At 45.3% G+C, this 25,872-nt stretch overlaps 1 pseudogene across 1 annotated transcript in view; it reads right to left on the minus strand.

Moving 5' to 3' along the window:
• Nucleotides 1–25,872, minus strand: part of LOC143804206 (uncharacterized) — a 64,086-nt pseudogene that overhangs the window by 15,191 nt on the left and 23,023 nt on the right. The window contains exon 7 of the transcript XR_013220994.1: nt 23,945–25,060. The product of XR_013220994.1 is annotated as an uncharacterized LOC143804206 (transcript). The remainder of the gene's footprint in view (nt 1–23,944; nt 25,061–25,872) is intronic.

Raw genomic sequence — 25,872 nt, forward strand, 5'->3', positions numbered from 1 at the left:
GCGTATATAGTGTAGAGCTGTGCGTATATAGTGTAGAGCTGTGCGTATATAGTGTAGAGCTGTGCGTATATAGTGTAGAGCTGTGCGTATATAGTGTAGAGCTGAGTGTATATAGTGTAGAGCTGTGTGTATATAGTGTAGAGCTGTGTATATAGTGTAGAGCTGTGTATATAGTGTAGAGCTGTGTATATAGTGTAGAGCTGTGCGTATATAGTGTAGAGCTGAGTGTATATAGTGTAGAGCTGCATGTATATAGTGTAGGGCTGTGTGTATACAGTGTAGAGCTGTGTGTATATAATGTAGAGCTGTGTGTATAGTGTAGAACTGTGTATATATTATTATTACTATTCATTATTATAGCGCCATTTATTCTATGGCTCTTAACCCCTTCCCGACCCATGACGCCACGTAGGCGTCATGAAAACCTGTGCCAATCCGACCCATGACGCCTATGTGGCGTCATGGAATGATCGCGTCCCTGCAGATCGGGTGAAAGGGTTAACTCCAATTTCACCCGATCTGCAGGGACAGGGGGAGTGGTACTTTAGTCCAGGGGGGGTGGCTTCGATCCCCCCCCCCCCGTGGCTACGATCGCTCTGATTGGCTGTTGAAAGTGAAACTGCCAATCAGAGCGATTTGTAATATTTCACCTAAAAAACTGGTGAAATATTACAATCCAGCCATGGCCGATGCTGCAATATCATCGGCCATGGCTGGAGACACTGATGTGACCCCACTCCACCGATCTGTGGTCTGCTCCCCTCTGTCTTGTGATCCACTCCCCCGTCCTCCTGTCCGCTCCCCCCGTGCTCCTATGCCACCCCCCGTGCTCCTACGCCCCCCCCCCCCCCGTGCCCCGATCTCCACCCCCTTATACTTACCAAGCCTCCCGGTGTCCGTCCGTCTGTCCGTCCTCTCCATGGGCGCCGCCATCTTCCAAAATGGCGGGCGCATTCGCAGTGCGCCCGCCGAATTTGCCGGCCGGCAGATTCGTTCAATGTACATTTTGATCACTGTGATAAAACCTATCACAGTGATCAAAATAAAAAAATTGTAAATGACCCCCCCCCCCCTTTATCACCCCCATAGGTAGGGACAATAATAAAATAAAGAAAATATTTTTTTTTCTTTTTCCACTAGGGTTAGGGTTAGAACTAGGGTTAGAACTAGGGGTAGGGGTAGGGTTAGGGTTAGGGCATGTGCACACAGTGCGGATTTGGCTGCGGATCCGCAGCGGATTGGCCGCGGATCCGCAGTGGATTGGCCGCGGATCCGCAGCGGATTGGCCACTGCAAATTCGTAGTAGTTTTCCATCAGGTTTACAGTACCATGTACACCTATGGAAAACCAAATCCGCTGTGCCCATGGTGCGGAAAATTCCGTGCGGAAACGCTGCGCTGTATTTTCCGCAGCATGTCAATGCTTTGTGCGGATTCCGCAGCGTTTTACACCTGTTCCTCAATAGGAATCCGCAGGTGAAATCCGCACAAAAAAAACACTGGAAATCTGCTGTAAATCTGCAGGTAAAACGCAGTGCCTTTTACCTGCAGATTTTTCAAAAATCGTGCGGAAAAATCTCACGAATCCGCAACGTGGGCACATAGCCTTAGGGTTAGGGTTGGAATTAGAGTTAGGGTTGGAATTAGGGCTAGGGTTGGAAATAGGGTTAAGATTAGGCTTGTGGTTAGGGTTACGGATAGGGTTAGGAGTGTGTTGGGGTTACAGCTGTGGTTAGGGTTGGGATTAGGGTTAGGGTTGGGATTAGGGTTAGGATTAGGGTTACGGGTGTGTTGGGGTTAGGGTTGTGGTTAGGGGTGTGTTGGGGTTAGGGTTGTGATTAGGGTTAGGGCTACAGTTGGGATTAGGGTTAGGGGTGTGTTGGGGTTAGTGTTGAAGTTAGAATTGAGGGGTTTCCACTGTTTGGGCACATCAGGGGTCTCCAAACGCAACATGGCACCACCATTGATTCCAGCCAATCTTGCGTTCAAAAAGTCAAATGGTGCTCCCTCCCTTCCAAGCCCCGACATGCACCCAAACAGTGGTTTACCCCCACATATGGGGTACCAGTGTACTCAGGACAAACTGGACAACAACTGTTGGGGTCCAATTTCCCCTGTTACCCTTGCAAAAATAAAAAATTACTTGCTAAAACATAATTTTTTAGGAAAGAACAATTATTTTTTTATTTTCACGGCTCTGCGTTATAAACTTCTGTGAAGCACTTGGGGGTTCAAAGTGCTCACCACACATCTTGATAAGTTCCTTGGGGGTTCTAGTTTCCAAAATGGGGTCACTTATGGGGGGTTTCTACTGTTTAGGCACATCAGGGGCTCTGCAAACGTAACATGATGCCTGCAGACCATTCCATCAAAGTCTGCATTCCAAAACGTCACTACTTCCCTTCCGAGCCCCGGCATCTGCCGGTTTACCCCCACATATGCGGTATCAGCATACTCAGGAGCAACTGGTCAACAACTTTTGGGGTCAAATTTCTCCTGTTACCTTTGGGAAAATTAAAAAATTCTGGGCTAAAAAAATATTTTTGAGGAAAGGAAACACATTTATTATTTTCACGGCTCTGCGTTATAAACTTCTGTGAAGCACTTGGGGGTTCAAAGTGCTCACCACACATCTAGATAAGTTCCCTTGGGGGTCTAGTTTCCAAAATGGGGTCACTTGTGGGGAGTTCCTACTGTTTAGGCACATCAGGGGCTCTGCAAATGCAACCTGACGCCCGCAGAGCATTCCATCAAAGTCTGCATTTCAAAACGTCACTACTTCCCTTCTGAACCCCGAATTGTGCCAAAACAGTGGTTTACCCCCACATATGGGGTATCATCGTACTCAGGACAAACTGGACAACAACATTTGGGGTCCAATTTCATCTATTACCCTTGGGAAAATAAAAAATTCCGGGCCAAAAATCATTTTTGAGGAAAGAAAAATTATTTTTTATTTTCACTGCTCTGCGTTGTAAACTTCTGTGAAGCACCTGGCGGTTTTAAGTGCTCACTATGCATCTAGATAAGTTCCTTGGGGGGTCTAGTTTCCAAAATGGGGTCACTTGTGGGGGAGCTCCAATGTTTAGGCACACGGGGGCTCTCCAAACGCGACATGGTGTCCACTAAAGATTGGAGCCAATTTTTCATTCAAAAAGTCAAATGGCGCTCCTTCCCTTCCGAGCCCTGCCGTGCGCCCAAACAGTGGTTTACCTCCACATATGAGGTATCAGCGTACTCAGGACAAATTGGACAACAACGTTCGTGGTCCAGTTTCTCCTTTTACCCTTGGGAAAATAAAAAAATTGTTGCTAAAAATCATTTTTGTGACTAAAAAGTTAAATGTTCATTTTTTACTTCCATGTTGCTTCTGCTGCTGTGAAACACCTGAAGGGTTAATAAACTTCTTGAATGTGGTTTTGAGCACCTTGAGGGGTGCAGTTTTTAGAATGGTGTCACTTTTGGGTATTTTCAGCCATATAGACCCCTCAAACTGACTTCAAATGTGAGGTGGTCCCTAAAAAAAATGGTTTTGTAAATTTTGTTGTAAAAATGAGAAATCACTGGTCAAATTTTAACCCTTATAACTTCCTAGCAAAAAAAAAATGTGTTTCCAAAATTGTGCTGATGTAAAGTAGACATGTGGGAAATGTTATTTATTAACTATTTTGTGTCACATTACTCTCTGGTTTAACAGAATAAAAATTCTAAATGTGAAAATTGCGAAATTTTCAAAATTTTCGCCAAATTTCCGTTTTTTTCACAAATAAACTCAGAAATTATCGACCTAAATTTACCTCTAACATGAAGCCCAATATGTCACGAAAAAACAGTCTCAGAATCGCTAGGATCCGTTGAAGCGTTCCTGAGTTATTACCTCATAAAGGGACACTGGTCAGAATTGCAAAAAACGGCCAGGTCATTAAGGCCAAAATAGGCTGGGTCATGAAGGAGTTAACATGTGAAAGGGGTAGATATAGACAAGCACAATAAGCATGAGCAAAACAAGGCACAAACAAGTACAGAATGAGAGAGGACCCTGCCCGCGAGGGCTCACAGTCTACAAGGGATAGGTGAGGATACATTAGGAGAGGGTAGAGCTGGTGGTGCGGCGGTTCAGCAGACTAAGGATCACTGCAGGTTGTAGGCTTGTCGGAAGAGGTGGGTCTTCAGATTTTTTTTGAAGATTTCCGTGGTAGGCGAGAGTCTGATGTGTTGGGGTAGACAGCCCAAGAGAAGTCTTGTATGTGGTTGTGGGAAGAAGAGATAAGAGGGGAGTAGAGAAGTAGATCTTGAGTGGATCGAAGGTTGTGTGTGGACCAGGAGACCATGTCACAGATGTACAGTGCTTTGCGAAAGTATTCGGCTCCCTGGAACTTTTCAACCTTTTCCCACATATCATGCTTCAAACATAAAGATACCAAATGTAAATTTTTGGTGAAGAATCAACAAGTGGAACACAATTGTAAAGTTGAATGAAATTTACTGGTTATTTTAAATTTTTGTGGAAAATCAAAAAACTGAAAAGTGGGGCGTGCAATATTATTCGGCCCCTGTAACTTAATACTTTGTTGCGCCGCCTTTTGCTGCGATTACAAGTCTCTTGATGTATGTCTCTATCAGTTTTGTACATTGAGAGAGACTGAAATTCTTGCCCATTCTTCCTTGGTAAACAGCTCGAGCTCAGTGAAGTTTGATGGAGATCGGTTGTGAACAGCAGTTTTCAGATCTTTGCACAGATTCTCGATTGGATTGAGGTCTGGACTTTGACTTGGCCATTCTAACACATGGATACGTTTATTTGTGAACCATTCCATTGTAGATTTTGCTTTATATTTGGGATCATTGTCTTGTTGGAAGACAAATCTCCGTCCCAGTCTCAGGTCTTTTGCAGACTCCAACAGGTTTTCTTCAAGAATGGCCCTGTATTTGGCTCCATCCATCTTCCCATCAATTTTAACCATCTTCCCTGTCCCAGCTGAAGAAAAGCAGGCCCAAACTATGATGCTGCCACCACCATGTTTGACAGTGGGGATGTTGTGTTCAGGGTGATGAGCTGTGTTGCCTTTACGCCAAACATATCGTTTGGCATTGTTGCCAAAAAGTTCGTATTTGGTTTCATCTGACCAGAGCACCTTCTTCCACATGTTTGGTGTGTCTCCCAGGTGGCTTGTTGCAAACTTCTAACAACACTTTTTATGGATATCTTTGAGAAATGGCTTTCTTCTTGCCACTCTTCCATAAAGGCCAGATTTGTGCAGTGACGACCGATTGTTGTCTCATGGACAGACTGTCCCACCTCAGCTGTAGATCTCTGCAGTTCATCCAGAGTGATCATGGTCCTTTTGTCTGCATCTCTGATCAGTCTTCTCCTTGTTTGAGTATTTTGAGAGTTTAGAGGGACGGCCGGGTCTTGGTAGATTTGCAGTGGTATGATACTCCTTCCATTTCAATATGATCGCTTGCACAGTGCTCCTTGGGATGTTTAAAGTTTTGGAAAACATTTTGTATCCAAATCCGGCTTTAAATTTCTCCACAACAGTATCACGGACCTGCTTGTTGTGTTCCTTGGTCTTCATGATGCTCTCTGTGCTTCAAACAGAACCCTGAGACTATCACAGAGCAGGTGCATTTATATGGAGACTTGATTACACACAGGTGGATTCTATTTATCATCATTAGGCATTTAGGACAATATTGGATCATTTAGTGATTCACAATGAACTTCTGGAATGAGTTTACTGCACTGAAAGTAAAGGGGCTGAATAATATTGCACGCCCCACTTTTCAGTTTTTGAATTTCCACAAAAATTTAAAAATAACCAATAAATTTCGTTCAACTTCACAATTGTGTTCCACTTGTAAATCTTTGGTGAAGAATCAACAACATTTGGTATCTTTATGTTTGAAGCATAATATGTGGAAAAAGGTTGAAAAGTTCCAGGGAGCCGAATATTTTCGCAAGGCATTGTATGGAGACAGGTTGTGGTTGGCTTTGTAGGTCATAGTTAGGGTTTTGAACTGGAGCCTCTGGACAATAGGAAGCCAGTGAAGGGCTTGGCAGAGAGGAGAGGCTGGGGAATAACGAGAAGACAGGTGGATTAGTCGGGCAGCAGAGTGTAGGATGGATTGGAGTGGTGCCTGAGTCCTAAAGGGGAGGCCAGAGAGTAGGAGGTTGTAGTAATCGAGGCGAGAGATGATAAGGGCATGCACTAACGTTTTTGTGGTTTCATGGTCAAGGAATGCACGGATCTGGGAAATATTTTTGAGTTTGAGTCAGCAGGAGGAGGCAAGGGCTTGGATATGTGGCTTGAAAGAGAGGGCAGAGTCGAGGATCACCCCAAGGCACCAAGCATGCGGGACTGGGGAAAGTGAGCAGCCATTGACATTGATGGATAGGTCTCGTGGAGTGGCAGAGTGAGATGGGGGAAAGATGATGAATTCTGTTTTGTCCATGTTCAGTTTTAGGAAATGAGCAGAAAACAAAGCTGAAATAGCAGACAGACAGTGTGGGATTTTGGTCAGTAAGGACGTGAGGTCGGGTCAAGATAGGTAGATCTGCGTGTCATCAGGGTAGAGATGATACTGCAAACTGTGGGATTCTATGAGCTGTCCCAGGCCGAAGGTGTAGATGGAAAAGAGCAGGGTCCCAAGAACTGAGCCTTGAGGAACACCGACAGACAGAGGGCGAGGTGAGGAGGTGGTGTGGGAGAGGGAGACACTGAATGTTCGTTCTGTTAGATATGACGAGATCCAGGATAGGGCCAAGTCTGTGATGCCAAGAGATGAGAGAATCTGTAGCAGGAGGGAATAGTCGACAGTGTCGAATGCAGAAGACAGGTCCAGGAGAAGGAGGACAGAGTAGTGTCGCTTGCTCTTGGCGGCTAGTAGGTCTTTGGTGACTTTAGTTAGGGCAGTTTCAGCTGAGTGATGCGGTCAGAACTGTTGTGAATTAGACTTCTTGGCTCCCTCTGGTGGTTATTAGTGATATGACTCTGGGATTTTCTTTCCTCAGTTTGCACCCACCTGGGTCGTTAGTCCAGGGGTGTTGCTATATAATCCTCCTGGATCCTTAGTCCAGTGCCTGGCATCGTTGTAATCAGATCCTTTTTGTTTGCTCCTATCTGCTGGTCCTGGTTCGTGCAAAATTAAGCTAAGTCCTGCTTCTTTGTTTTTTGGGTTATTTGCTTGCTCTCATTTTTGTCCAGCTTGTACTAAATGTGATTCCTGACCTTGCTGGAAGCTCTAGGGGGCTGGTGTTCTCCCCCCGGGCCGTTAGACAGTTCGGGGGTTCTTGAATATCCAGCGTGGATATTTTTGATAGGGTTTTTGCTGACCATATAAGTTATCTTACTATATTCTGCTATTAGCTAGTGGGCCTCTCTTTGCTAAATACCTAGCTCATCCTTACGTTTGTCTTTTCCTCTTACCTCACCGTTATTATTTGTTGGGGGCTTGTATCCAACTTTTGGGGTCTTTTCTCTGGAGGCAAGAAAGGTCTTTCTTTTCCCTTCTAGGGTTAGTTAGTTCTCCGGCTGGCGCGAGACGTCTAGAATCAACGTAGGAACGTTCCCCGGCTGCTGTTATTTGTGGTGCTAGGAATAGATATATGGTCAGATCAGTTACCACTGCCATATGAGCTGGTTTTTGTGTTTGCAGACTTAGAAACTATTTCTGAGACCCTCTGCCATTGGGGTCATAACAGTATGCCAGGCCAACATTGAATGTTTATTGCATTGCAGAAGTGGGATAATAAGAAAGGAAATTCTGAGTTTTTTTTTTTTTTTTCCCTCTCTTCCTCCCCTTTACCTTTGAGTGGCTTGTGCTTGCTACAGACATGAATGTCCAGACCTTGATTACAAGTGTAGACCAGCTTGCTGCTCGTGTGCAGGGCATACAAGATTTTGTTACCAGTAGTCCAATGTCTGAACCTAAAATACCTATTCCTGAAACTGTTTTCTGGAGACCGATTTAGGTTTAGGAATTTCAGGAACAATTGTAAATTGTTTCTTTCTCTGAGACCCCGTTCATCTGGAGATCCAGCTCAGCAAGTGAAAATTGTTCTCTTTTTTACGGGGCGACCCTCAGGATTGGGCTTTTTCACTAGCGCCAGGAGATCCGGCATTGGCAAATATTGATGCATTTTTTCTGGCGCTCGGATTGCTTTACGAGGAACCCAATCTTGAAGTTCAGGCAGAAAAAGCCTTGCTGGCTATTTCTCAGGGCCAGGATGAAGCTGAAGTGTATTGCCAAAAATTTCGGAAATGGTCCGTGCTTACTCAGTGGAATGAGTGTGCTCTGGCCGCAAATTTCAGAAATGGCCTTTCTGAAGCCATTAAGAATGTGATGGTGGGTTTCCCCATTCCTACAAGTCTGAATGATTCTATGGCGCTGGCTATTCAAATTGACCGGCGTTTGCGGGAGCGCAAAACCGCTAATCCTCTGGTGGTGTTGTCTGAACAAACATCTGATTTAATGCAATGTGATAGAATTCACACTAGAAATGAGCGGAAAAATCATAGACGTCAGAATGGGTTATGTTTTTACTGTAGTGATTCTACACATGTTATATCAGCATGCTCTAAACGCCTAACAAGGGTTGTCAGTCCTGTCGCCATTGGTAATTTGCAACCTAAATTTATTTTGTCTGTGACTTTAATTTGCTCATTGTCTTCTTACCCTGTTATGGCGTTTGTGGATTCAGGTGCTGCCCTGAGTCTTATGGATCTGTCATTTGCCAAGCGCTGTGGTTTTGTTCTTGAACCGTTGGTAAATCCTATTCCTCTTAGAGGTATTGATGCTACGCCATTGGCAGAAAATAAACCGCAGTTTTGGACGCAGGTAACCATGTGCATGACTCCTGAACATCGGGAGGTGATTCGTTTTCTTGTTCTGCATAAAATGCATGATTTGGTCGTTTTGGGTCTGCCATGGTTACAGACCCACAATCCAGTCTTGGATTGGAAGGCAATGTCTGTGTCAAGTTGGGGCTGTCAGGGAATTCATGCTGATTCCCCGCCGGTGTCTATTGCTTCCTCTACTCCTTCGGAAGTTCCTGAGTATTTGTCTGATTATCAGGATGTATTCAGCGAGTCCAGATCCAGTGCTCTGCCTCCTCATAGGGACTGTGACTGCGCCATAGAATTGATTCCAGGTAGTAAATTTCCTAAGGGAAGATTATTTAATCTGTCTGTACCTGAGCATGCCGCAATGCGTTCGTATATCAAGGAGTCTCTGGAGAAGGGGCATATCCGTCCATCCTCTTCCCCTCTTGGTGCGGGATTCTTTTTTGTGGCTAAGAAGGACGGATCTTTGAGACCTTGTATTGACTATCGGCTTCTGAATAAAATCACTGTTAAATTTCAGTATCCTTTGCCTCTGTTGTCGGACTTGTTTGCCCGGATTAAAGGTGCCAAGTGGTTCACCAAGATAGATCTTCGTGGTGCGTACAACCTTGTGCGCATTAAGCAAGGAGATGAATGGAAGACTGCATTTAATACGCCCGAAGGTCATTTTGAGTACTTGGTGATGCCTTTTGGGCTCTCTAATGCTCCCTCAGTATTTCAGTCCTTTATGCATGATATTTTCCGGAAGTATCTGGATAAATTTATGATTGTTTATCTGGATGATATTCTGGTTTTCTCTGAAGATTGGGACTCACATGTGGAGCAGGTCAGGATGGTGTTTCAGGTTTTGCGTGAGAATGCTTTGTTTGTTAAGGGCTCAAAGTGTCTCTTTGGAGTACAGAAGGTTCCCTTTTTGGGGTTTATTTTTTCCCCTTCTGCTGTGGAGATGGACCCAGTCAAGGTCCGAGCTATTCATGAGTGGACTCAACCCACGTCAGTTAAGAGTCTTCAGAAGTTCTTGGGTTTTGCTAACTTCTACCGTCGTTTTATCGCTAATTTTTCTAGCGTTGTTAAACCTTTGACGGATATGACCAAGAAAGGTTCTGATGTTGCTAACTGGGCTCCTGCAGCCGTGGAGGCGTTCCAAGAGTTGAAGCGCCGGTTTACTTCGGCGCCTGTTTTGTGTCAGCCTGATGTCTCACTTCCCTTTCAGGTCGAAGTGGATGCTTCTGAGATTGGGGCAGGGGCCGTTTTGTCACAGAGAGGCCCTGGTTGCTCGGTAATGAGACCATGTGCTTTCTTCTCCAGGAAGTTTTCGCCTGCTGAGCGGAATTATGATGTCGGCAATCGGGAGTTGCTGGCCATGAAGTGGGCATTTGAGGAGTGGCGTCATTGGCTCGAGGGTGCTAAGCATCGTGTGGTGGTCTTGACTGATCACTAAAATCTGATGTATCTCGAGTCTGCTAAACGCCTGAATCCTAGACAGGCCCGCTGGTCATTGTTTTTCTCACGTTTTGACTTTGTGGTCTCGTATTTACCAGGTTCAAAGAATGTGAAGGCTGATGCTCTTTCAAGGAGCTTTGTCCATGACTCTCCTGGAGTCGCAGAACCAGTTGGTATTCTTAAAGAGGGAGTTATCTTGTCAGCCATTTCTCCTGATTTGAGACGCGTGTTGCAGAGATTTCAGGCTGGTAGACCTGACTCTTGTCCACCTGACAGACTGTTTGTTCCTGATAGGTGGACCAGCAGAGTCATTTCCGAGGTTCATTCCTCGGTGTTGGCAGGTCATCCGGGAATTTTTGGCACCAGAGATCTGGTGGCTAGGTCCTTTTGGTGGCCTTCCTTGTCACGGGATGTGCGGTCATTTGTGCAGTCCTGTGGGACTTGTGCTCGAGCTAAGCCTTGCTGTTCTCGTGCCAGCGGGTTGCTCTTGCCCTTGCCTGTCCCGAAGAGGCCTTGGACACACATTTCCATGGATTTCATTTGTGATCTCCCGGTGTCTCAGGGCATGTCTGTCATCTGGGTGGTATGTGATCGCTTTTCCAAAATGGTCCATTTGGTGCCTTTGCCTAAGCTGCCCTCCTCTTCCGATCTGGTTCCTGTGTTCTTTCAGAATGTGGTTCGTTTACACGGCATTCCTGAGAGTATTGTGTCTGACAGAGGATCCCAGTTTGTTTCCAGGTTCTGGCGATCCTTTTGTGCTAGGATGGGCATTGAGTTGTCGTTTTCGTCTGCCTTTCATCCTCAGACTAATGGACAAACGGAGCGAACTAATCAGACTCTGGAGGCTTATTTGAGGTGTTTTGTTTCGGCAGATCAGGATGATTGGGTGACCTTCTTGCCGTTGGCTGAGTTTGCCCTTAATAACCGGGCTAGTTCCGCTACTTTGGTTTCGCCATTTTTCTGCAACTCTGGTTTCCATCCTCGTTTTTCCTCGGGACATGTGGAGCCTTCTGACTGTCCTGGGGTAGATACTGTGGTGGATAGGTTGCAGCAGATCTGGAATCATGTGGTGGACAACTTAAAGTTGTCACAGGAGAAGGCTCAGCGTTTTGCCAACCGCCGCCGCGGTGTGGGTCCCCGACTTCGTGTTGGGGATTTGGTATGGCTGTCTTCTCGATTTGTTCCTATGAAGGTCTCCTCTCCTAAATTTAAGCCTCGCTTCATCGGTCCTTACAAGATATTGGAAATCCTTAATCCTGTGTCCTTTCGCTTGGATCTTCCGGTGTCGTTTGCCATTCACAACGTGTTCCATAGGTCCTTGTTGCGGCGGTACGTTGTACCTGTGGTTCCTTCTGTTGAGCCTCCTGCTCTGGTGTTGGTTGGGGGCGAGTTGGAGTACGTGGTGGAGAAGATCTTGGATTCTCGTCTCTCCAGACGGAGGCTTCAGTATCTGGTCAAGTGGAAGGGCTATGGTCAGGAGGATAATTCCTGGGTGGTTGCCTCTGATGTGCATGCGGCCGATTTAGTTTGTGCCTTTCACGCTGCTCATCCTGATCGCCCTGGTGGTCTTGGTGAGGGTTCGGTGACCCCTCCTTAAGGGGGGGGTACTGTTGTGAATTAGACTTCTTGGCTCCCTCTGGTGGTTATTAGTGATATGACTCTGGGATTTTCTTTCCTCAGTTTGCACCCACCTGGGTCGTTAGTCCAGGGGTGTTGCTATATAATCCTCCTGGATCCTTAGTCCAGTGCCTGGCATCGTTGTAATCAGATCCTTTTTGTTTGCTCCTATCTGCTGGTCCTGGTTCGTGCAAAATTAAGCTAAGTCCTGCTTCTTTGTTTTTTGGGTTATTTGCTTGCTCTCATTTTTGTCCAGCTTGTACTAAATGTGATTCCTGACCTTGCTAGAAGCTCTAGGGGGCTGGTGTTCTCCCCCCGGGCCGTTAGACGGTTCGGGGGTTCTTGAATATCCAGCGTGGATATTTTTGATAGGGTTTTTGCTGACCATATAAGTTATCTTACTATATTCTGCTATTAGCTAGTTGGCCTCTCTTTGCTAAATACCTAGCTCATCCTTACGTTTGTCTTTTCCTCTTACCTCACCGTTATTATTTGTTGGGGGCTTGTATCCAACTTTTGGGGTCTTTTCTCTGGAGGCAAGAAAGGTCTTTCTTTTCCCTTCTAGGGTTAGTTCTCCGGCTGGCGCAAGACGTCTAGAATCAACGTAGGAACGTTCCCCGGCTGCTGTTATTTGTGGTGCTAGGATTAGATATATGGTCAGATCAGTTACCACTGCCCTATGAGCTGGTTTTTGTGTTTGCAGACTTAGAAACTATTTCTGAGACCCTCTGCCATTGGGGTCATAACACAGAACCCATTTTGTAACCAGTCAAAGAGGGAGTAGGAGGAGAGGAAGGAGGACTGTTCAAGATGGACATGCTGTTCTAGTAGTTTTGAGGCATAAGGGAGAAAAGATATTGGGCGATAGCCAGACACAGAGGATGGGTCGAGGGAGGGCTTTTTGAGGATGGGTGTGATTGAAGCATGCTTGAAGGATGAGGGGAAGATACCAGTTGTGAAATTAGGGATGAGGTAGGACGGGAGCGGGTCAAGCGTGCAAGTGGTGAGATGCGATCTTGACAGGAGGGTGGAGAGCTCATCTTCTGTCATGGTGGAGAAGCTGGTTTTGGAGGAACAGGGTTGAGCAGCTAAGAGTGGCATTGGGGGCTGCAGGCCAAAGCCTTCACTGATCATATCAATCTTCTGCTTAAAGAAAGAGGCAAAGTCTTCAACAGAAATGAGAGGAGAGGGGGAGGTGCTGGTGGATGGAGTAGAGAATTGAAAGTGTTGAAAAAGCTGTTTAGGGTTGTGAGACAGGAAGGATATGAGAGATGAGAAGTTTGTTTCGCAGCAGTGAGCATGGATTTGAAGCTGGCGAGTGACTGCTTGTATGCGATGAAGTGCTCGGCAGAGCGGGATTGCTTCCACCTCCCCTCAGTGACCCTGGAAGCCCATCTCAGTTCTTTGGTCAGGTTGGTCGGCCGGGGCTGCCTGTTGACTGCACGAGTTTTGCTACGCCTGAGGGGGGCTGCTGAGTCAAGTGTTGATGTTATTGTGATGTTATAAAAAGTAGCAGCAGCATCTGTGTCATGAAGGGAAGCTATGTCTGTAAGAGGGAGAAGGGACTCAGAGAGTGATTGTAAATTGAGGTGTTTGAGATTTCTGCGAGGGTGAGTGAGTTTGTGGAGTGGGGGTTGCGCAATAGGAGAGGAGAGAGAAGAGAACCGTCAGTAGGTTGTAGTCAGACAGGGGGAGGGGTGAGCTATTGAAATTAGTAAGGGAACAGAGGCTGGTGAAGATAAGGTCCAGCGTGTGCCATCTTTGTGAGTGACCGTGGAAGACCATTGAGTGAGGCCAAAGGAGGCAGTGAGCGATAGAAGTTTAGAGGCAGCTGAGGTGGATGTGTCAATGGGGATATTGAAGTCACCCATGATGATAATGGGGATGTCAGCAGAGAGGAAATGAAGTAGTGTATATAGTGTAGAGCTGTGTATATAGTGTAGAGCAGTGTGTATAGTGTAGAGCTGTGTATATATAGTGTAGAGCTGTGTATATATAGTGTAGAGCTGTGTATATATAGTGTAGAGCTGTGTATATATAGTGTAGAGCTGTGTATATATAGTGTAGAGCTGTGTATATATAGTGTAGAGCTGTGTATATATAGTGTAGAGCTGTGTGTACATAGTGTAGAGCTGTGTGTATATAGTGTAGAGCTGTGTATATATAGTGTAGAGATGTGTATATATAGTGTAGAGCTGTGTATATATAGTGTAGAGCTGTGTGTATATAGTGTAGAGCTGTGTGTATATAGTGTAGAGCTGTGTGTATATAGTGTAGAGCTGTGTGTATATAGTGTAGAGCTGTGTGTATATAGTGTGGAGCTGTGTGTGTATATAGTGTATAGCTTTGTGTGTGTATATAGTGTAGAGCTGTGTATATATAGTGTAGAGCTGTGTGTATATAGTGTAGAGCTGTGTATATATAGTGTAGAGCTGTGTATATATAGTGTAGAGCTGTGTATATATAGTGTAGAGCTGTGTATATATAGTGTAGAGCTGTGTATATATAGTGTAGAGCTGTGTGTATATAGTGTAGAGCTGTGTGTATATAGTGTAATAGTGTAGAGCTGTGTATATATAGTGTAGAGCTGTGTATATATAGTGTAGAGCAGTGTATATAGTGTAGAGCAGTGTATATAGTGTAGAGCTGTGTATATATAGTGTAGAGCTGTGTATATATAGTGTAGAGCTGTGTATATAGTGTAGAGCTGTGTGTATATAGTGTAGAGCTGTGTGTATATAGTGTAGAGCTGTGTGTATATAGTGTAGAGCTGTGTGTATATAGTGTAGAGCTGTGTGTATATAGTGTAGAGCTGTGTGTATATAGTGTAGAGCTGTGTGTATATAGTGTAGAGCTGTGTGTATATAGTGTAGAGCTGTGTGTATATAGTGTAGAGCTGTGTGTATATAGTGTAGAGCTGTGTGTATATAGTGTAGAGCTGTGTATATAGTGTAGAGCTGTGTGTATATAGTGTAGAGCTGTGTGTATATAGTGTAGAGCTGTGTGTATATAGTGTAGAGCTGTGTGTATATAGTGTAGAGCTGTGTGTATATAGTGTATAGCTTTGTGTGTGTATATAGTGTAGAGCTGTGTATATATAGTGTAGAGCTGTGTATATATAGTGTAGAGCTGTGTATATATAGTGTAGAGCTGTGTATATAGTGTAGAGCTGGGTGTATATAGTGTAGAGCTGGGTGTATATAGTGTAGAGCTGTGTGTATATAGTGTAGAGCTGTGTGTATATAGTGTGGAGCTGTGTGTGTGTATATAGTGTATAGCTTTTTGTGTGTATATAGTGTAGAGCTGTGTGTATATAGTGTAGAGCTGTGTGTATATAGTGTAGAGCTGTGTGTATATAGTGTAGAGCTGTGTGTATATAGTGTAGAGCTGTGTGTATATAGTGTAGAGCTGTGTGTATATAGTGTAGAGCTGTGTGTATATAGTGTAGAGCTGTGTGTATATAGTGTAGAGCTGTGTGTATATAGTGTAGAGCTGTGTGTATATAGTGTAGAGCTGTGTGTACATAGTGTAGAGCTGTGTGTATATAGTGTAGAGCTGTGTATATAGTGTAGAGCTGTGTATATAGTGTAGAGCTGTGTGTATATAGTGTAGAGCTGTGTATATAGTGTAGAGCTGTGTGTATATAGTGTAGAGCTGTGTATATAGTGTAGAGCTGTGTATATAGTATACTAGATGGAGGTCCGATGCTATCGCATCGGGAGGGCGGTAATGTCACAATGGGGGCAGGCTTTGCAGCGTTGAGAATCTCTCCCCCCCATGTGCTCACCCACCTATCTCTCTTTCCCCATGTGCTGACTTCTCCCGTCTGTGCTCTCTTCTTTGACCTGTCTACCCCACGTGCTATCCCCCTTGTCTCTCTCCTTCCTGTGCTGTGTTCTCCCTTCAAAGACAATACTGACATTACAGCAGGAGATCGCAGAGGAGACATTTTGTGAGGTAAAATAATGTTTAAAAACAGTCAGTGAAATATTTTACCTCACAAAATGAATCCACTGTGACCCCCTGCTGTAATGTCAGTATTGTCTTTTGCTTCCTCCCCTGCCCAGGAGATGCGGTATGCTCCGTACACGGTCAGACACAGACGATTTTTAAAATGAACTTTCGTTTGTGGGTAAACCCCTTTAATGTCACCGGCTTCCTCTGCCTGTAGACACGTCCTTCCTCTGCCTGTAGACACGTCGCGCATCTGCCGCAGGGATCAGCCGAATGATTCACTGCGCCTGCACAGAATTCGCACAGGCACAGTAAATGAGACCGCCGCCATGTTTGTGCAGACAGATAGCAGCAGTCATATTAAAACTGCGCATGCGCTCCTACTGTACAAAGATGGCGGCGATCAGTGAATCATTCGTCTGATCCCGGCGGTGGCATGTTCGCGATGGTGTTCCGCTGGTGGTATAGCGCAATATGCTGCGTACGACGTATACAGTACAGTGTGTGTGTGTGTGTGTGTGTGTGTGTGTGTGTGTGTGTGTGTGTGTGTGTGTGTGTGTGTGTGTGTGTGTGTGTGTGTGTGTGTGTGGGGTGCGTATGGTGGCTTATACAGGGTGTATGTGTGGTGCGTACAGCGACGTATACAGTGTGTGTGTGTGGTGCGTACAGTGGCATATACAGTGTGTGTGGGCGTACTGAGGCATATGCGGAGTGTGTGTGTGTGTGTGTGTGTGGTGCGTACGGCGGCATATACAGTGTGTGTGTGGGGGGGTGTACGGCGGCATATACAGTGTGTGTGTTTGTGTGTGTGGTGCGTACGGTGGCGTATACAATGTGTGTGTGTGTGGTGCATACGGTGGCGTATACAATGTGTGTGGTGCATACGGTGGCTTATACAGTGCGTGTGTGGTGTGTACAGCGGCGTATACAGTGCGTGTGTGGTGCGTACAGCGGCGTATACAGTGTGTGTGTGTGTGTGTAGTGCGTACAGCGGCGTATACAGTGTGTTTGTGTGTGGTGCGTACGGCGGTGTATACAGTGTGTGTGTGTGGGGCATATAGCGGCGTATACAGTGAGTGTGTAGTGCATACAGCGGCGTATACAGTGTGTGTGTAGTGCGTACAGCGGCGTATACAGTGTGTGTGTGGGGGGCGTATAGCGGCATATACAGTGTGTGTGTAGTGCATACAGCGGCGTATACAGTGTGTGTAGTGTGTACAGCGGCGTATACAGTGTGTGTGGGGGGGACATACGGTGGCATATGCAGTGTGTGTGTAGTGCGTACAGCGGCGTATACAGTGTGTGTGTGTGGTGCATACGGCGGCGTATACAGTGTGTGTGGTGCGTACGGCGGCGTATACAGTGTGTGTGGTGCGTACGGCAGCGTATACAGTGTGTGTTTGTGTGGTTACGGCGTATACAGTGTGTGTGTGGTGTGTACAGCGGCGTATACAGTGTGTGTGTGGTGCGTACAGCGGCGTATACAGTGTGTGTGTGTGTGTAGTGCGTACAGCGGCGTATACAGTGTGTTTGTGTGTGGTGCGTACGGCGGTGTATACAGTGTGTGTGTGTGGGGCATATAGCGGCGTATACAGTAAGTGTGTAGTGCATACAGCGGCGTATACAGTGTGTGTGTAGTGCGTACAGCGGCGTATACAGTGTGTGTGTGGGGGGCGTATAGCGGCGTATACAGTGTGTGTGTAGTGCATACAGCGGCGTATACAGTGTGTGTAGTGTGTACAGCGGCGTATACAGTGTGTGGGGGGGGACATACGGTGGCATATGCAGTGTGTGTGTAGTGCGTACAGCGGCGTATACAGTGTGTGTGTGTGGTGCATACGGTGGCGTATACAGTGTGTGTGGTGCGTACGGCGGCGTATACAGTGTGTGTGGTGCGTACGGCAGCGTATACAGTGTGTGTTTGTGTGGTTACGGCGTATACAGTGTGTGTGTGGTGTGTACAGCGGCGTATACAGTGTGTGTGTGTGTGTGGTGCGTATGGCGGCATATACAGTGTGTGTGTGGTGTGTACGGCGTATACTGTGTGTGTGTGTGTGTGTGTGTGTGTGTGGTGTGTACGGTGTATACTGTGTGTGTTTGTGTGGTGTGTATGGCGTATACAGTGTGTGGTGTGACGGTGTTCTGCTGGTGGTACTGCACAAGAGACTGGTACCACCAGCAGTTTCCATATTGAGACACCTATCACTTGGGTGTCCCAATATGGAGGTCGGTGAACTTTCTTCCGCTTGGAATTCTGGGATCCGGACACATCTGGACAGAACAGGATGTGAAGACATTACAAGGCAAGTATATAATTAAGAAGATACGTCGCCCGCACTCCTGTACATTTCTCACACGTCTCTATTACCTGATTATGAAGAGGTCACCATAGACTCAGGAAAGCTGTGAGACTCCGCCCCCTCCACATGACTGATCACATGGCCATGACATCACCAAAGGTCCTTCACCTCCACAAGCCTGACTCTGGCTCCGCCCCCTCATGTGACTTATCACTTGGAGATGACATCATCCCGGTCTCTCCCTCCACTGATCTCAGTCTCCAGTTGGGCAGTGAGGTGTCGTGTGCTGCAGGGAGCTGTACAGCCTGTATATGTGCGGTGCACTCTGTGCAGTATTATTTCTAGTTATGATGTTATATAAACATTGTAATTGTCACCTTCCACCTCACGTGTCTCCCCTTTTCCTCATAGGTTGTAAGCTTGTAATCATGTAAAGCGCCATGGAATAAATGGCGCTATAACAATAAATAATAATAATAATAAATAATCTTGTGAGCAGGGCCCTCATTCCTCCTGGTATCTGGTGAGCAGGGCCCTCACTCCTCCTGGTATCTGGTGAGCAGGGCCCTCACTCCTCCTGGTATCTGTTTTGATCTATGTTTATTGTTATGCTGTAATGTCTATTGTCTGTACAAGTCCCCTCTATAATGTAAAGTGCTGCGGAATATGTTGGCGCTATAGAAATAAAATTATCTGTATTTCTGAGTGCAGATTATTGTATTCTGTTTTCTGTACATTTATGGAAGCTGTTGGTGGATATCGGTCTGCGCTCGGACCGCAGTGCATGGACTCAGCAGCCCCACAGCATGTATGAGGGTGTAAGCAGCTTGCGGGATGCAGTGACATACAGGAGGCAGAGCAAGGGTTAACAAATATAATAACAGGGGAATACTCCAAGCAGGGAGGTAAAGGGTTAAAAAACACCAAAAAAGGAAAAATTCAAGAAAACACACCAAAAACAGGCAGAGATGCTTACCTGTCTAAATGGGCCTCAATACAAATGCACAAGCAGGGTGCAGCGGACCCAAATAAAATAGCAAATGCACAGGTGCAATACCTAATTAAACAGCCAGCCTTCAGCCAGGGATTGGCCGTGTGGTACACCAGTGCACTAAGATACATAATCTGTATGTGGCGTGTTCTTAGTGCACTGGTGTACCACACAGCCAATCCCTGATTGAAGGCTGGCTGTTTCATTAGGTATTGCACCTGTGCATTTGCTATTTTATTTGGGTCTGCTGCACCCTGCTTGTGCATTTGTATTGAGGCCCATTTAGACAGGTAAAGGGTTAAACAGGGGATTAAACAGTTAAAATGGCAAAGGCTATTGTGAGTTGAAGAACAACGGTCCAGATAACGGCAGTCCTGATGAAATTCAGTGGTTCATAAATCCATGAAATGAATAGCGCCGACAATGGCTGGGGCGGTGTCTTTTCCTATGGGGTCCTGTGGGCAACAATACCCCGTCTTCTGGTGGCAGCGGTCGGTCTCCGGTACCTTCTGCTACCCCTAGTCCATATGCTGTAGTGGCTGACAAGGGAGTGGGCCACAGCACTGTACGAGCCCAACGTGGCTCAGCAAATATACACCGGCAAAATCAGGGTCTCCCGTGAGCGGGAAAGTATGAGCTGGTCAGGCGGGTTACACAATCTGTCCCGTACGCGGTTCTCTCTGCGGCACGTGCGCTGTACTCACGGTCATGAAGCACACGGCACCTTGATCTCTGTCAGCTACGGAGCACGCTGCACCTTCCTCTCTATGTTGCACGCTGCCTGTTCCCGCCAAGACTGAAGCACTGACAACCACTGGCGCGCTGCTTCTCCGGCGGGGTACTGCACCTGATCTCTGTCTGGCAGCACGCACACAGGACTCACTAGCCCGGAACGTTCAACACCTCGCTCCATGGTGACCTACGGACACCAGCAGTGGCGGTGCTTGGGCGCGGGCCTGCGCTGTACAGATGCTCCGGGCCGCAGCACTCACTGGTCCCTGCCGCTGAACACACGGCTTCCCTGTGCACAGCAGTCTCGCTCTCTCTGGATTGCTGCAGCACTCCCGGCCTCTCTCTTTCTCTGGTGCGGACCCTTTGCAGTAGATGGGGGCAGCCGTAGCGCCGGTACTCGGTGGGGGAACGGGAAGCGGAGAGCGCCACTCTCCTCTCTGCGCGCTACCCTGGGTTGGCGCCAAACTGCTCTGATGAGTGCACTTTCCCCTTTTATATCCCTGCCCCCCCCCCCCTCAGTCAGGAGGAAGGTCCGGCTTGCTATTGCTTCCCCCCCCCCCGGAAACAGAGGATGCAGCCTCGACAGTTCCAGCCCCAGCAAGCAGGTACACACAGTGCTCCTCTCCCTTATAAGGATGCGGGCAGGAGATCGGCGCCCAGTCCATGCACTGCAGAGCGGCAATGACAACCACAGTGGTCTGCTGCAGACTCCGAGTTGTCATGTTAACCCATCGGTGACCCATAGTCATTGACACGGGCGCCGATGGACGTGGTTTGCGACGCGTGCACATCATTGGGTGTTAAGGGGTTAATAAATGTAAACAGTGTATATTATTGCATATATATTCATTGATTATACACTACCAAAAATTTTCTTTATTAGTATTCTTTAAAAACCTATAACTTCTAGAAAATACTGTAAATACACCCCAAAACATGAGAAAAAGTGATAATAGAAAAAAGTATCAAGTAGTCAAGCATAAAGGGGGTCACCCTATTTGTCAACTGCTCTTGTTCCTACCTGTCCGGAGAGGTTGGAACCCTTTTAAAACGCAATTGGCGCCGCTGCTCCTCTTTGACTAGTCCTGGGCATCCTCACTACCGCCTCCTCAGCCTCACCCTGTCAGATTCAGGACGCAGACTCTTCTCAGCAGCTTCACCCTGTTGGACACAGGGTGAGGCTGCTGAGGGAATTCTGTGCCTGGCAGGGGGAGGCTAGTAAGGGAAGACTGCTTATGGGAGTGAGGATGGGCTGCTGAGGGAAGCCTGCGTCTTGCATCTGACAGGGTGAGGCTGAGGAGGCGGTGGTGAGGATGACCAGGGCTGGTCGACGAAGAGCAGTGGCACCAATTGTGTTTTTAAAGGTTGTCAACCTCTGCAGACAGGTAAGAACAAGAGTAGTTGAAAAAGAGGGTGATCCGCCTATATGCTTGACTACTTGATACTTTTTTTCTATTATCACTTTTTGAGTTCTGATGTTTTGGGCTGTATTTACAGTATATTCTAGAACTTATAGGTGTAAGGAAAACTACCTCATGTACATGGGAGGACCAGTGCGATACGGATATCACCCCGCCGTCACTAATCTGTGACGGAGCTTACACAGTCTCAACTCTCTGGTGCCCCCCTTACCCTCAGGTCAGTCAGGGAACTGCACCTAGGATAAGTAGTCGCCAGAGAGACTGCCCTGTCACATACTGGTTATCGGGGCACTCTGCAGTAAGGACGGTATATATATCACCAGTAACAGGCCAGGAATATATATATATACAGTATATATATATATAAACCTCCGATCTGTCACTGCCAGGATCTCCCAATAACACCAGAATGGTACGCTGCCACCAGTTCCTCGTTAGATATAAGCCCGGTCCATTAACAAGCTTATATCGAGTCAGAAACTAACCCCGGGTAGCATATAAGTACTAGCCGGACTCAAGGACTTGGGAGATTGGGTTTTGAGATAAAAAAGAAGCCCAAAATTAATTGATATTTTAATTGCCGAAAGGCGCAGTAGGAACTACAAATATATACAGATATTACAGTCAGAGGTACAGATAAAAATTAGGGTACAGATTGGGGAAAGCAGCTAGCTGGATGTGTTAAGTTACCGTTTCTTATAGCATGTGGACCCCAGGGAAGCGCTTGAGTCCACAGGCACCTTCTTAGTTTCTGTTCTGTCTCCACACGTGACGCGACATGGCTTCCAAGGCAGAACAAATACGGGGCTAAAAGTGTGTAGCTAGCTTTTAACCCTTAGCGTGCCCCCTCCCATATTTGAAGCCACCCTTCTGGGTTGGACTGAATTCTCCACCCTTGACCTCCTAGCTGAAATAATTCCCAATATCTAGGTTGTGCCATAACTCCCTAGCGAAAGATCCAAATGGGATGACTGAAGTCTCAATGGGTTCATTGGGGCTGGACCAATACAGAGAGTCCAAACTTGCATCAGCTAGGTGGTTCTGGAGAGTCAGTCTCGATAGCTTGGTGTCCGGGACAGCTAGAGCAATCTGAGATACAGCGGTGCGTGCAGGGGCCTCCCCGGGTTCTGGTGGTATGTTGGACTTAACTCTGAGATGCACGGTATTTTCATATTTCATCTCTAGATGTCAGTCACGTTTGTCTAGAGTTTGCTTTGATGCCGGCTGCCTTGCACAAAGGATAGCAGGGGGTCCTAGCTCTGCTCCTCCTTGCCTCATTAACACGTGGCTTCTAATTGTCTGGCCATTTGACAGAAGTTCTACTCTGTGTACTTCTCCCAAGGGTGAGGGCCATATTCCAGGAGTGGAGGGAGATTGCTAGATACTATATTGGGCTTAAATTACTAAATCGAAAATGGTGTCTCCCTTGTCCCTCACAATAGGTTTTTAATGAATACTAATAAAGTTTTAGGTAGTGTATAATCAGGGAAAGGGTCATTGTGAGCCGAAAAGTCGCACAAGAGAGATGTGGGTTTGAATAAACTGCACATGTTTCCACTTTGAAAAGGTTTTGGAGTGCTGCCTTCTTTTCTTTAATCTGTATGCATTTTGGGTGGATGAGTGGACCATCTCGCCCAGGAGGCCGGGCACCCGCTGGTGAGCATTGTGCTGTTCCAATTTTTTTGTCTATTTTTGTCCGGAAATGCGTGCACAATCAAAAATTGAAAATATTTTAATATTGTGTATAATCTACAATATTTTACTCTACAAGCCATTTTTTTGTTCCATGGATAAAAACACCATGGAACTAGGAGTCTTTAAATATACGCCTGAGGAGGAAGAACGTATTCTTGGGGGCATAGATGGAGAAGCAATTTTTCTTAAGACACCTTCTACATTGGAATTAAAATGCAAGTATGAAAGTGAGGTTAAACGTCTAGTGAATTTACAACTACATATGATGACTTTGGGGCAGTACTATAAAGAAGGTAAAATCCCTAGAAGACTGAGATCGGGTATACGCCCAAATTTATTTCAGAACAATGCAGCATATTGTGCACGGTTTGTAATGATATCAAACAAATATGTTATGGACACAATCTTGCTCAATATAGACTTTTTACAGACAGAAATTAAAAAGTTGCAATCTAACATCGGTGAATCTGAATGTAAAATACAGACACTTATAACAACTAAAGAATGGAATATATTTAAGGAAAAGGTTGATAAAGAGAGTGCAAGATTGCGTTGGTCTTTGTATAGAGATTTATTTTAGTAACAGCTCTGTCATCTGCTGAGGTTCTCCTACATTCGCTATTAGGTTGCGCCACCATATTTGTAATCAGGGTTACATGGTTAGGGACCCACTCAGAAGTTTAGCCCCCTTAGCTATGCTTCTGGTCGGTTCCATGAAGAATGAATGGAGCAGCATCGTGCATAATCGACTACCACTCCATTCACATAGGACTGTTCAAAGCTCTGGTTCTCTAGAACAGAGGGGGTCCCAGGGGTCAAACCGGCAACAATTGAGAAGTTATCCCCTAACCAATGAATAGGGAATAACTTTCAACCTTGAGCAATACCCTTTTAAGTTCCCCACCTGACAAATTTGGTATGATCCGAACATCAAAATGGCTTCTACCCTGTGTGACATTTTAGATGTTCAAGAAGATTTTCTTTTCTGTCACATTTGTAACATTATGAAGCTGGAATTGGCTTCTACTCTAAATGAATCTTTGATGGTCAACAAGAATTTATTCATGGCCAAAGTATTTCCCACATTCAAGTCATGAAAATTATTTCTACCGTGTATGAGTTCCCAGATGATGTATAAAGCCTGATTTATGAGTAAAACATTTCCCACATTCTGGACATGTGTGTGGCTTCTCTCCTGTGTGAATTCTCAAATGTTCCACAAGATTTGATCTCTGGCTAAAACATTTCTCACATTCTGTGCAGGGAAATGGCTTCTCCCCCGTGTGAACTCTTTGATGCTTCACAAGATATGATTTCTTCCTAAAACATTTTCCACAATCAGGACAACAATGTGGCTTGTCTTCTGAATGAATTTTTAGATGTTCCATAAGACTTAGTTTGTGAGTAAAACATTTCCCACATTCTGAGCATGAAAATGGAGTCTCCCCTGTGTGACTTCTTTGATGTTTCACAAGATTTGATTTATAGGCAAAACATTTCCCACATTCTGAGCAGAAAAATGGCTTCTCTCCTGTGTGACGTCTTAGATGATCCAGAAGATTTGATTTCTTCCTAAAACATTTCCCACATTCTGAACACAAAAATGGTGTCTTCCCTGTGTGACTTCTGAAATGTTCTATAAGACTTGATTTCTGACTAAAACACTTTCCACAGTCAGGACATAAAAATGGCCTCTCCCCTGTGTGAGTTCTCTGGTGATTAACTAGATACCATTTCTTGCTAAAACATTTCCCACATTCCAAACATGAAAATGGCTTTTCAATTCTGTGAATTTCTTCATTCGGTAAAAGATTTGATTCAGTATATACTTTTTCCCCACATAGAAATGGATTCTCGATTCTAAGCCCAGTTCCTTGTCTGCTGATCAGTGATTGATTAGACACTACCGTTATGCGACTGGTATCGGTGGACAGATCTTCGCTCTGAAGGACCACAGGTATATTTACAGATATCGAATTATCTTCTGTAGTATTAGTATCATCTACATTATGATAGGGAGCTATACGGAGACATCTATAGGAGTTTCCCATCCAATCTTTACCTAGAAAAAAAAAATAATTTCTCAAATAAAATATTTAAAAAATGGGGAATATTTTGTAATTTGCATATTTTTTAATAAAATAAATTAAAAGGAGACTAATTTTGGACAGACCAGGCCAATTTTTACAACTCCGACCACTGTCACTTTATGAGGTAAGAACTCTGAAACGCTTTAGCGGATACCACTGATTATGAGACTGGTTTTTTTCAATGACATATTGTACTTCACAATCGTGGTAAAATTTCTTCTTCTTCATAACTTGCATTTATTTGTGACAAAAATGGAAATTTGGTGAAAATTTTGAAATGTTCAAACGTTTAATTTTTATGCCCTTAAATCAGAGTTATATCACACGCAATAGTTAATAAATAACATTCTCTACATGTCGACTTATATCAGCACAATTTTTGAAACATAACTTCCAAACAAAAAAAGTGCTAAATGTTGACCAGTGATTTGTAATTTTTCTGACAAAATTTACAAACTTTTTTTTTTTTTTTTAGGGACCACATCACATTTGAAGTGACTTTGAGGGGCCTGTATGATAGAAAATATCCAAAGGTGACAGCATTCTAAAAACTGCACCCCTCAAAGTGCTCAAAACTTCAAGAAATGTCAAGTGCTTCACAGGAACTTTTGAAATGTGGAAGGTAAAAATTAACATTTAACTTTTTGTCGCAAAAATTTTATTTTAGACCCAATTTTTTTTTATTTTGCAAGGGTAACAGGAAAAAATGGACCCCAAAAATTGTTCTGCAATTTATCCTGAGCATGCCGATACCCCACGTGGGGGAAAACCACCACTGTTTGGG

This window comes from Ranitomeya variabilis, chromosome 2, assembly GCF_051348905.1.
Source record: "Ranitomeya variabilis isolate aRanVar5 chromosome 2, aRanVar5.hap1, whole genome shotgun sequence".
NCBI classification, from domain to species: Eukaryota; Metazoa; Chordata; class Amphibia; order Anura; family Dendrobatidae; genus Ranitomeya; species Ranitomeya variabilis.